This window comes from Eleginops maclovinus, chromosome 6, assembly GCF_036324505.1.
Source record: "Eleginops maclovinus isolate JMC-PN-2008 ecotype Puerto Natales chromosome 6, JC_Emac_rtc_rv5, whole genome shotgun sequence".
Taxonomy (NCBI): Eukaryota; Metazoa; Chordata; class Actinopteri; order Perciformes; family Eleginopidae; genus Eleginops; species Eleginops maclovinus.
In genome coordinates this window covers 19505675-19519401 of record NC_086354.1, presented here as the reverse complement: position 1 = coordinate 19519401, position 13727 = coordinate 19505675, and the positions used below count along the sequence as shown (strand labels likewise).

At 41.3% G+C, this 13727-nt stretch overlaps 1 protein-coding gene across 6 annotated transcripts in view; it reads left to right on the top strand.

Moving 5' to 3' along the window:
• Nucleotides 1-5764: 5764 nt before the first annotated feature.
• Nucleotides 5765-13727, top strand: part of LOC134865608 (receptor-type tyrosine-protein phosphatase F) — a 115453-nt gene continuing 107490 nt past the window's right edge. For all 6 annotated transcript variants that reach the window (XM_063885249.1, XM_063885248.1, XM_063885247.1 and 3 more), the window contains exon 1: nt 5765-6063. The gene's annotated coding sequence lies outside the window, so the exon portion shown is untranslated. The remainder of the gene's footprint in view (nt 6064-13727) is intronic.

Below are 13727 nucleotides of genomic sequence, written 5' to 3'. Positions count from 1 at the left end.
CGTGAAAGTTTGATGCTGGTTTCTAATCTCCTTTGATTTTTCTCAAAGGGAATGACTGCTTTAGGACTAATCTGCCATGAAACTCTCAGACAGACAGAATTCAGTATTGCTGTTATCTGTGTCATACGCATACATACACACTTTATTCTCTTTAGATGACTGGCCAAATGAACACGATGACTTCATTCTACAAACGGGTGCAATAAAGAGAGTTATGTATAGCAGACCATTTTAATCATGCGATAAAGCTGTTTGAGAACAGTCAGGGAGAAAGACACCAGAAGAGAAAGAGGTATCGGTTTATCTCCGGACAATCACATCGCAAACCAGCATGCTTTGTAGTAACAGCTTGTATCTTTGCTGGTCTGTTGAAGGTAGCCTGTAAAATGTAACACTGCTGAACAGCTGGTCACCACATCATTGCTTGCAGAACTAACTAGGCTGCTTTTGCTTTCTCTTTCTCCACCTGAACAGATACCGAAACATCTCACAATATCTTGTTCTGATTACCTTTAGTACTTCAAGGAAACTGCAATGCTGACGTGTCTATCGGATCAATAAAGCACCCGACAACAATCTCAGTGAATTAACATTCAGCAGAAACACAAACAGATGTCTGAAACTTAGACCCAAGGCGGGATGTTCAGGTGAGAAAAGAGAAAGGAAGTGAATATAACCCTGCGGGCTTAATAGTAGAGACTGGATGACATTGAAGGTCACCTGATAAGACATGCTCAGACAAATGGGGCCAAGATCCATACTGTGATGGACTACTTACCCTTTGAGACCGCACATTGTGCCTTGTCTTGCACGCTGTTATCCTGCAACAATACATGTCTGCCAATCATTGGGATCTCCGCAGTGACTGCGCATAAAACAGGCACGATAGAAACGATGAAAGCAATGCTACGTCACTTTGGCTCTTTTCCGCCTCTGACAAACATTAGCAACTGTAGTGCCGTTTTCCCCTCAAAGCGCCTTTTCTGAGACACCCGCTTTTTCTTTGCTGTCATCGCCACCCCCGTACCCCTCGCTGAGTGTAGCATGCAAGAAGTCAGTCTCTGGAGAGGTTCAGGAAGCGCAGGGGGCCAGAGGGTGGAGAGGGGGCACAGTGCTGTAAAGTGCCTCAACGTCGCTTCATTTCCCCATTTTAATTGGGCTATCTAAATGCACCCCCAGTTTGTCAATACCCGCCAGGGTCCCAGATAAAAATGATTTGTCTCACACATTCGCCGGCATGCTCCGCTGTTCCCTTCAGAGAGCGTGCCCCGCCAGTTGTCAGTAGCAGAGTGTAATGGGAGAACGCTCGTTGTTTTCCATTTCCAACGTGTGGCAGGAAAACACGTGTCTTCCTCTCAGTTGTACCCCTCTCGCCTTCTTCCTTTTTATTCTGAATGTAAGTAACAAGTCAATGTGGGCATGCAGCCTTATGCACCCAGCTCTTTGGATGCAAGTAGACACAGGGACACATGCAAAAATGTGCATGCTCTTCATGCATACACACATGTGAACAGGCACATACACACCGAGGCGCTCGCTGAAGGTCAGCAACGTGAAGCAAATCTTATCTGTGTTTTCATGTTTTCTGTTTCCCTCTGTCCTTGTCTTTTTCACACCTCTTGTCGCCATGTGCCATCACCTTCCCTCTCAGCGCTCAAGCCAGTGTTATCTGCAGACGGTCCTGAGAAAAATTCAGGGCCAAAAGTATGCCGTTGGTGTTTGGACTGTTGAGCTGAAGTACCATGCTCACACAGGGTTTGACTTTTTATTGTATTCTGTTCAGAGATGCATTCCTTGAAATGGTAGAGATTTTCTATCTCTTTCTGTGCAAATGCTGCTTTTTATTCTCCTGACTGAAGGATGATAAACCCAATTTGGGAGTTTGTTTAAATACATTTAGTCTGATTAAGATGTATAGATTGTGTGTATTTTGAGCTTTCCCTGGAACTTATCATGTCTTTGATCACATGCTGAGGATGAATGTGACATTGACAATTTGAAAGTACCCTTCATACATGATTGTAAATGACATTATGTTCCGTGTATGTGATATAGATACCACCCAATTGCAATCTGGTGGTAAATTAGCTAATAAACAGACAGTGGCAGTAGCCAATTCCTCAGTAAATTGTGAATTGGGCTGGGAATTCTGAGCTAACAGGTGTTGCCCAGCTGTGCTTTTGGACATGATGACATAGTGCCGGTCTTAAGAGCCCATCAGCAGCAGCACACTGACTTTCACAGCTCAGTGTTTACGACACAGGTCAGCATTTTTTCCCTGGCGTGCTGCCAGATTTCTGTTCATCATTGACCCTGCCAAATGGAGAGATAAAGAGGTGTATTTTTCAAAGATTTTAAATATATACAGAGACCACTTCAGCATTATTATTTTCTCATCATCTGTTAGAGTTAAAAAAAAAAGTGTTTTATTGTGTTCTATAAACAACAGACATGTTTTCTCTGTGTTAGAATTCAACAGACACTGGAAAAATGTGGAGTGGTTTCTTAATTTTTCCGGGGCTGTATACAACTAGAAATACAAATATGTTCAGATGTAGTTTTTCAGTGAGTTTCAAAATGCTGTATATACAGTACAACCTTGGAGAGATCATGTATTCAGTCAATATGTGCTCTTCTGACCCAGACAAACAAAGTTATTTTCTTACCTGCTAGCTGAACCTTGTTAAAATGTTTTGGCAGACGTGTTAGATGTTGCAGATGGATATATTGATAAAAACCTAGGGCAACTGTGAATCATGCGATCCTAGCGCAGTCAGAGGATGACTGGAGCTTCCACAGCGGAGCTAAGTGTCTGGCCAGGTGTTGTTCACCTACAGATAACCCTGGAGCTGTGCAACAAATGTTTTCATACGATAACTCACAAAACAAAGCCGGCAAACAACATCGATCTCACAAAAGCAATGTATCACCAGAATCTATTAAGTGGGACAGTGTTAGCTGACTGGCTTAAGTCAGGGAGTGGCCGGCTCTTTCAGATTGAAGAGGTTGTCAACCTTTTTTCTTCGGTCTGATGAAATGAGTGGGGGGATGGGTGGTTGTCACAATGTTATAAATTCTCAGACTTGGTAGGGGGTGTTACCAAGTCTATTCAAGCTTTGGGGTGGGGGGGTGGGGCGAGAGATAAGTCCTAAAACTGCCTGAGCTACAACTCACTCGAGACAACTGTTTTAATCTTGCATGGAGGGTTACTGCTCCACTCCATCTGTGTTTAGAATTTTACATTGCGCTAAAACCAGATTACACTGGAGATGAAATGGCTCATGTTGTGCAATTGACACACTACACTACATCAATGCAGCTGACAATTAATGTGTCTCTCACGCTGTTAAGACCACCAGCCCATAATCTTTTCAGCTACCTTTTACCACTGAGTGATTTGTTCAGCGATTTGATCTCAGGTGAATGTGACATTTGAGTTGGCACCGATTCTTTACTCCCACAAAAATACTTTTTCAGCTCTCCTCGGGGGTGCGTGGGTGTGATAATTATTCTCCAGAAGGTTCTCTCAAACTCTCATGAGCAAAAGATGAGAGGTTTCCAAAATATCCAGCTTGACTGTCCTCCTTTCTGCAGAGAGTTTCGATTCAAATTGGAGGAAGCTTTTATAAATGATGAACGCTTGAGATCCCATTTTCTTATTTGTAAGATCAACCCATAGAGCTATTATATATTTATACTGTATTTTAGGCAGTATTTATTGAATTGCTTTTAAATCAGATGACCCAAATCCTATTTGTTCTCAACTAGAAAGAAAAGTTAAAGATAAAACAATCTTTTCTCTTGCTGGAAATTCAGTTGTATGCACAGATCTGCCGCCCGCAGTAAACTAAGGCTGTCTCCCTTTGTTAACAACAAAGAGAAATGTAGAACACAGCAATTCGCCATTTCCTTTAGCAGATTTCAAGCCTTCAAGACTTCCAACATTGCTGCTCTTTGTGCTAACCTTCATAAGTTATTTTTTAAATCTCATGCTGAATATCCTGTGTTTTATTAGGTCTTTGTGGTGCTGAATTGTATCAGCAGCACTTGTATATCAATAGGGGTTGCACAAGCCAACAATGTGTCAAGTTTATTTTCCCATACCGGAAGTATTTACATGTTATGATATAGTTGTAATGTGTCATTTAATTATTAATGCAACATGATATTATAAATGGATTGATCTGAAACATTCCCCCCCGGATAGGTCAGGGCTTGCAGCGTCAGCAATGCCACTGATATAAAGCGAAACCCATCATTACATCGAGGGCGATACAATGTTTAAGCGTCGCTGCATGAGTCAAGTTACAGTCCACACAGTATTATTGGGATAAATGAGCAAACCTCTCCCCAAGGCCCCGGGGCCCTGTGATCTATTAAGGCGCTGTCGTCTCGGATTGGTGAATCTCAGAGAGTGAGGGAATTTTTGGGGAAGAGAATGGTTGTGCTGACATCCTCTCTCAGTGAATCCCTTGTCCTTGTAGGACGGAAGAGAAAAACAGCACCAGAGGCTCACTTGGCTGTTCCTCTGAGCTCTGTCGTAAATCCAACTGAACATTTCTGAACATCTGTTGTGGATGATTAGCTCCACGGCTAGCAGAGTTTGACCGGAGGGAGTGAGAACCAGTGTGTTTGGGAGTTGTGTGTGTGTGTGTGTGTGTGTGTGTGTGTGTGTATACTCAACGCCTTGCTGATTTAAGAATGGGGATTTTACATATTTATTTCCTTCTTCCTTTTTTTTTTTTTGCTCATTGAGCGAGTGAGAGGGAGAGACCCTTTTTTTCTAGCTCATTATGCAGAAATCATGTTACTGCAAGTGCTATATTGGAAATGTCCCGTGGGAATGCTGGTATGTTTCAAGGTCACATTCTGTTAACCCCTTGGTTTCTGTGATATCATCATCGCAGATTGATTTTAAAATATATGCATATTTATGCAGGAGTTCCATTCGAAACAGGACTGATTAGTTTAGACTCGTGTAATCACGTTATTGTTTTTCTTTAATGGATTTTTTTATGGATTCTTATATTTCTGTGTGTTTAACAGGCACAGTGCACATTAATAAACATTGTTGTAAATGCGCCATTTAGCACAGAGGTTATTTTTACTGTGTAGACTGTGGACAGAGACACACTAAAAATATATAGTACATTTTTAAAAACTATTTTAATCACTGAAAACATGCAATATAGAGGCTCACAATACAAAATAAAAATGTATAGAAATAAAAGAGACAAATTGTGATGCATTATTTGACATTAATACAATTTCATGCAAAGCAGAACCTTTAAAGATAAAAAAAAAAAATACCTTTAAAAAAAAAAGATTTCCTTCTATATATTTTAATATATATAAAATATAAATATGAAAGTAAAACCCATAGAATCTATTAATAGTTTAACGTAATTTAAAATAGAATAAATATGTTGAATATTGGACTTTCTAAATAGCTTCCCTTTTTTAGTTAGGTTTAAGATAAGTCTGTTTATTAGGCCACATTCTTCCCCTGGGAGCTGGTCAATAGATAACAACCCAATAAAGTCTCTCAGCTGCTGGAATACATAATTACGTGTACTTTTACCTGAGAGCTTTTTTTCCACATGCAGGTGCATGTCTTAATAGTGTGTTATTGGTCTGGGTTCAAAAAGGTAAGGCCCTGCAGCCTCCTCCCTCTCCACACTGAAATTTGACACCAGTGACATCACATGGTGGGTTTGGCTTCTCCCGGGCAGTCCCTGAACTCCCACTCAGTGTGTGAACAAGCTCTGCCTCAGAAGGAGCTCTCCCCCCAGCCACATTGCTCTATAGCCACAGCTGGAAACGTACTGCTGGGGAGCCAAAATATCGTTTGACTGGTTTACTGAAACGCTGTGAATGGAATAACTGAGCACCAACTGGAGACTACTTTCGCTCGCACACTTTTTCACAAGACTTCCTTCAGGGATAATCTTTCTTGGATACCGCTGGATTTTCTTTTCTAGGATTTGGATACTCTTTCTCTCTCTCTCTGGAATAAAGGAATACAACGATTTATCTACAAGTGGACCTAATTGAGATGCATTGGTAAGTGTGAATTACATACCATGGAGTTGTTGTTACCTGTCAGTGAAGAAAACACAACTTATCACTTCTTAAAAACATATAAGGCACAGGTGCATTTTTGGAAAGTGGCAAGAGTTTCTCAGTCTCTGAACTTTATTTGTCTATCCCTGTTACTGTTTGAGTGCCTATTTATCTTGGGATATACCTTTCACAAAATTCTTCTTATATTTAAAGTAACGAAATAAGATGATGTGATACACTTCAATGGTCAGGTATTTTCTTACGATTCTTTTGTCCCCTTTTCTTTTGTCCTTGCTCACTCTTGCTTGTTAAGCCAAAACAATAGTTTAACCTCGTCTTGGCTTAGCTCTATTGGCTGGCTCTCTGGCAAATTGCCCTGTCTGGTGCGAGCCCTCCCCTCCGTATTCAGAGGACTTTGAATAGAAGGGCCATAGAATGTCCCCTAGCTACCGCTGCTAAGGTGAGGCGCCCTGCCGTTCGACTGCATTAGGCCCACACCGAGGCCAAACAACCTGTTTTTCCAGTTGTCTTTATCTCCCTGGGCAATCTGGAGGGTAAAGTTTCAGAGACAAGAATTCCAGTGAGAAGGAGACACTGAAACAGTTTGAAATCCAAGATAATTGTAGAGGGGAACTTTTGGAAGTCACAAATTATGATTTTTGGTTCTGCTTTCATCAAAGTTGAATCTGTAATACATGTGTCTTAAAGTGTGATTTGCGTGTTTAAAGTGTGTTCCTCTCTCCCTGTGATTATCAGCTACACTCTTGTTGGAAGACATTTCACTTGGAAACTTTTTTTACCTTCGTTTCAACAGAGAATGTAATAAATGTTCCCCTCGGTTGTAATTATGTCTTAAATCTCTGGCTCCTTTTCAATATTAAACACTTTTATGCTTTTATGAGAAAACTTTTGGACTCAGTTCATCTTGTTCTTGGTCACAATATATGTGGCAGGTCTTGCACAATAAGCAAGTTGCTCAATACATGGAGCCTGATGTCAGTGGGAAAATATCCTTTTTGTAACTTGGTCTTTTCCATCCAAGCTTTCTTAAGCTTTCAGAGAACATGGACAGCATGTCAGCCTGGTTTTGTGTGGTCTTTGAAATGGCAGAGTGCTTCTCAGGTCTGCCTAACTGCAATGGGGACTTGGGAACTAGGCCTATGTTTTTTTCTTAGTCGTGCTAGAGCTTAGCTAGCATTTTAAGTGAATGTATTGTTTATGTTACTTTTTTAGTTAATGATTCAGCACTGCAACCCAGGCTGCATAGCACACTGCAGTTAGTCCACTGTTGGAGTAGTAACTGAGACTTGATTAAACAATAACCTTGAGGCGAAACTTAAGCTGGACACTTTGTTAAAATGTCTGTACAGCTGCTCAGTACCATAAACAAACAAGACAAAAAACTGTCCGCCATGGTCGTTTGTTCAAACAAAGCCAATCCCTATCCACAGTGGTCAACCTGCAGGTCGTCTTCCTTCACCTCCACCATGGAGGCCGCTGACCCTTCATTCCACTTTTACGACTTTGCTGCAGTCACTTTGTCACCAGTAATGTTCTAGAGAAACATTAACTGACCTCAGGAAATAACTAAGCAATTTGTATACCAATGTTCCTTATGAAGTTTCCTAACTAAAACACAAAAAGTATCCTTCACTTAAATGACCACCTTGCCTCTTAAATAAATTACTCTGTGTGCAACAGTCAATCATTCGATCTCTCTCCCTATCGGATTCCTCAAAAGTAATTATGGGCTGAGCATATGGATTTTTCCATAGAACTTGATTTCTCATCATCGTTGAATTGGGTGATGTGTAATGGCCTGTTAACGCATGATGGATCTGCTTAATCACTGCAGTCCCAGTCGGGACATGAAAGAGGTTGCTTACAATCACAGATCAATGTCTGTGAAGGCGAATGTGTCAGTGGAGCCAGATATTAATCTATGACAGAAAACCTACTAGCTTTTGTTTGGTTCTCAAAGGGCAATCAGAATACCTTTGATGCAGTACCTGAAGTGTAGCCTTATTTATTATTCTGCCTCAGACCTTAAAATGCCAGCAGAGCCTCATTTGTTTCTGTGTAAAAAACTGTTGCCCAATGGTGACAAGGTTGTGAGTGGTTGTTTAATGATGACAAGGCTTAATTGTCAATCCTCTGTTCTGTACTAAATAACACATTCACGCTGCTAGGGGTGATTGTGGCTGATATGTCCTGCATAATGTGCAATGTCAATCAGAGGCCATCGCTTGTGAGATGTGTGAGCTGTGCTGATAGTCACGGTTTTGTCTCAGTTGTGTCACTTCTTTTCTTGCAGTCAGTCGCTCATCATTGTGACAGGTGCTTAGGAGAAGGTTTAGAAAGAAGGGCTTCTTTACCACTAAATTCAGCAGTGTTTTGACAAGAAAGCTTTTCCTCTGTTGCCCAAAGCAGAGGATGTGTTTGATTGAGCTAAGGGTGTCTGTGCTTTGACACACATCAACATAGGCTTGCTAGACGCATGTTAAGGTTTTGAGATCATATCCAAGTAAGCAGGTTTATTTTGGAGAAGGTGATTATTTTTGTTGCCAATTAGTGTTGAATCAAACATTTTCTGTAAGAGCTCAGTGCATCTGTGGCACTGAGCTCATTAGTCTCTTTAAAGTGGATCATAATGCTTAGATGATATTCAGCTTTCCTCTTACCCTCTGTCCTTTTCTTTGTGGTTTTTACATTATATATTCTGCATGTGTGCATTTAATGTATCTATACATTTAATGCCCAGTTTAGGCAAGCCATCTGAGGTCTGTTTTGTGCTAATACCCTTGCACCTTTCATTTAAAACTCAGCTCTGCAGCCATGGGTTTCTCAATGGGGACACAAATCCGCTTTCTCCGAGAGGACATTTCCCTCCTTGCACAAAACTCATTTCAATTCCACATCATCCCATTACGCCTCCACATTGATTGAAACATTCTCCATATTCAGGGGCAGCTGCAGTTTTTGTACTCTGTATGTATGACGAGGCCAAATCTTGTGTTTTGTATAGTGAAATGTGCTGTGATGCAGGTTGGAGACATGCAGTGGTCATGGTACATAGCATAACATAAATCCTCCATGCATTAAACTATTACTCCATAATAGGAAAATACTATGAATCATGCTTGCTGCTCTGTTCTATTATGCATTTTTTTTACTGCATGACACTCTGCAAATATCTTACAGGCCTATCGCTTTTTCTCCAGAGACGAGGTCAGATGTGCGGCTACTGGACAGTCGTTAAAAGGGAATTAGAGGTCACAGCTTGTGCTGTGTGTGAGTGGATAACTGATGCTAAACTGCAGTAAAGCAAATAAAACTGAATGTAGGTCTGATTTATCTGGTGCTTGGATCGGGGAGTATGGCGGATTTATCCCTCTGCCTCCACCTCCACACTTGTTTGCTCAGCCTCCCAATTTCTACAAATGCCTGGCTTAGACTCTGCATTCTGCTTGATTGCTTTATCAGACCTCCTGTCAATTCCTCCCTAGTTATGACTTCTTTTTCAAAAGTCCGCTGCTTGTGATCTCAAATAGCCACATGTAGGAATGGCTCCTTACTACCAATAAGATATCACATAATGGAATAATAAGCCTTGGATACCCATACACAGATGTGGACTCCTGCTGGCATCTGAGAGTATGGCCTGTGTGTTGCATGTTTCACAGTGGGATGTATTCAGCATCATTTTGGCTTTTGTTCATCTTTGGGTTCATCCTCAAACACAGGCCCTGACTGCAGAACTCTGAGGTCCCTGGCTTGTTTTGCGGAGATGGATGGAGATTCATTTGGTTTCATTATAAAGCCTGACTTATTTATAGCCTGCCTGTGCAGCGCAGCGCCTGTTGGCCCACTGTGGCCCTGTGAGGATGCTGGGGGCTGAGGCGTTGATGAAACATTCCTGTGTCCGGGGGGTATTCTCTGAGGAGAGCAGTGCTTGTTTAAGGGAGGGCAGCGGGTTGACAATGCAAGTACCATGGGCAAAGCCACTGAATTCTAATTCCACAAGCCCTGCCTAGCAACAGAATTCCTGTTTAAAAGATTTCACCAATCAGAAGTCTTGCTCTGTGTGGTTTTCTAACAACTCAGCTGAAACTCTAGAATGTGATCTGTTCCTGTTTAAGTAGTTACCAACGAAAAATGGAAGAGGGAACTTGCGTTGGAAATATAGCTCTCTTGAAAAACACTTTCATATCTTACTTATGTACACTTTGGAGTTCAGAATTCCACAGCACCAATCCCAAACCTTTATCTGGATCTCCCCCTTCAGCCTCGGAGATTACCGCTTCACAACCCTGGAGCAGGGATGCTGTCTGCCTGGTAATTTGGTGGCTAATCCCCTGCCTCTCCCCTACAAATCTCTTCCCTGATAAAGGGGTTGCTTCTACATTAGTAAACATGGCAGACTTCACTGCCTGGGTTGACAAGAGAACTGGTCGAGAAAAAGGGAAGTAAAAGGATAACCAGTTCCGTCTTTACAGTTGTTAGGAAAACCCCTTTGTGCATCTCATTGGATTGGATGGAAACTCAGGATGAACAGTTAAATCATGCAAACGCTTGTAAACTTCATGGAAAGGCGATCTAATATTATGTCTGAGGTAATAATGCATAGTATGTGTTTGCACATGTTGAGCAGAAACCACCCTTGGTGTCTTTTTAATGGGGATGCATTGCACTCTACAGAGAGTTGCCATATAGCCAATTGTTCATGCACATTCATTACCTTTTTGACCTGAATATGTTATCCTTAATGATCAGTGCGATCCTGCAACGGCTAGACACGATGGCTCACTTAAAAGGAATTCCCTTCCTCAGATCTTACTTCACAGGCTGACACTGGACCCACTTTGTGACCAAGCGCTGCTACATCGCAGGCTGTAATCCTCACAAGACTTTTATTGGGGCGTGTTAGCCCATGCCCCCTACATGATTTCTCTTACCTTGAGATTTGTGCACCTCCTGTGATTGTGCATCAACAAAGCATCAAGCCCGGGATTCCAAACAGACGCCTTGAGCACAAACATGCTCCACAAAGTTTAACAGGCCCTGGCAAGATAGCATTTAACCAGTCTCTGGAATGACTTCATCTTGATGACTGCAACATTGGCTGTGATGGCTTTTCATTTGCTGACCTGACAGAGGCACTTTAGGTGTCAGGGCGGATCAGGTGGGGTGAGTGACGGGTCCTGTCCCCGCGTGTTTCTCTCCAATGTGTAACGCCTGGTGTTCACTTTAATCGTTGTCAGAGAGTGGGATGAAACGTCAGGGAGAATTTAGTTATATTTCTATTTTCAGCAGGCCAGTTAAACAACTCATTCAAATGGACTGCAGCGACTCCTCCAAGTTCTGCGTGTGAATGATTTTTATAAAACTTTGTAATCATGCAAACAGTACACTTTACCTCACGCAGCTTTGACACAGACAGCTCCAGACAAAAGAGACCACTCCAAATGTTTCTTAAATCTTTATCTCTACATGTTTGGCAGCCATTCCAGTGTCTGTTGAATTCCAACACAGAGAAACGTTCTCAGTAGTTTATAGAATATAATAAATTAAAAAAATCATTTAACTCAAAGACAAACCTATAAATAATAAAACAAGAGAAAATGATAATGCTGAAGTGGCCCCCTACTTTTTTCCAGGGCTGTATAGTTTGTATTATTTACTCCTAGCACTAGCTCTGCTGTTCTTTAGGGCTCTGAATTCTGTCTCTACATCTGATTGTAATTCCCGGAGTGACCTAATTTTGAAGTTTTACTGATTTTTCTATAAATTCATTCTCTGAAGATAGCATCTCTGGCATCTTCACTTATAATTTATGCTCTTCTTTCAGAGAACACTTGATCTAAATACCAATTAACTTGATTGAATATCTTCATGCTCTTTTTTTGTGGAATGGATTTTAACCGAACAGTTTGATTTATCAATAAAATCCTGAGTCTCGTCGTCAGTTTAAAATGTCTCTAACAGGATGTCTCAGAGATATGTCTGTCAGTGTGTGCGCTCTGTGTGTGCTCTGTGTGTTGTCTGTGTATGTCTTGTTAGCCATGCTGCAAAACAGTGACTCTACACTGGTGGTAATTGATAGTCTGGAGGCTGTCTCAGCTGCAGGTAAATCCTATCTGCAGCTGTACTGGGAGGAAAGGGGTGGGGAAGGGGAGAGAGTATAAATAAGTCCTCCAAGGACTTAGAATTTCAGAATAACTAAAGGGGATGTAGGAGGCGAAAGAGGAAAAGATAGTGTAGCTAAAAGACAGGTTGGTACTTAGGGAAATGTTTAATATGTCAGAGGTTCTTCCTCTCATACATTTGAAATTTCTTCAAGATGGTATTTATGGTTTATTGGTGCTTACCTCACGTCATCTTTGCTCAGTATCCATTGCTTGCCTAGTACATAAAGCTAAGTGCAGAGGCTGCCTCTTTTAAAAGGTTTCCATCAGATTGACAGAAAGAAATTCAGCCCTATGCTTTTCCCAGGGAGATGCACTGTAGAAAGAAAGCAAGAGAGAGCAAAAAGGAGTAGAGCAGGGAGAGATTGGTCCCAGTGAGAGATTCATAGGTAGTAATGAGGGCGTTGGTGGAGTGCAAGTTGTCGTGTTGTGGCTCCGGCCTGTCAGTATAATGGACTTTGCTAGTCAGCTGGCAATCGATTGTACTGCTCACAACCTCGTGTGCCTGTTGTTCTTCACTCTTCCTGTCTGTCAACCTGCCACCCAGAGATGGAGGACGAAGCAAAATCCTCTCCCAGACGACAGATCCAGTGTCTAGATGCTTTCTCATTACCTGAAAGGTGGCAGAAGGTGAGGTGTGAATGAAGGCAGGTCTGACTCAACACTCCTGGCCAACGTAACTTAAGGTTGCATTAGAAAACTTTTCCCAACAAGCTATTCCAAGCGGCAATGTTTTTGAGAATGCTGGCAGACAACAACCTGATTGCTTTCCATTTTTCTTAGATCCTACTACTAACAACAATTTAATATATATTTTTTGAGATTAAAATTGTCTTATTGTCTACAATATTTCTGAAAATAATGAAAAATACAACTTTGAATGTCTAGTGTTGTTTTAATCTGTCCAAACCCCAAATATCTGAAACGTAGTGGTGATAACATGAAATAGCTATCACACATTTTAGAAGCTGGCAAAAATAAAATATGGCATATTTTCCAAAATAAATACTATAATGATCGACATTGATCATCATAATTATTGTTATTGCTTAAAAAAATATCCAAATGTTTTTAACTTCTGCTTAATAAATAACTTACAACTATAAACTGATAATCAAATGTACTGTGGGTTAGTTTGCCAGCTACATATTTTGGGCCCTTTGCCTCTGTTACCAAAAGAGTGTTTCTGCTCTGCTCAACATTTAGGATACACTCTTGGATTACACAGTAAGTCTAGACGGTAAGAACAGACACGCCAGGTTTGTTTTTAGTTTAGAGGCTGCATCTTGGTCGGTAATTGCTCTAAAGCACACACACAGTTTTTAACAGTACTGTACGTGTTTGATGAAGATGGTCTAAGCTGAGAATCCCTGCTTCTCCTGCCCTTTATCGACTTGTCCCTGCATATTCTGCACTCATCTCTTTTACATTTTAAATCCCCAGGCCTCCGGAGAGCAATGGGGATATATGGTTCCATCT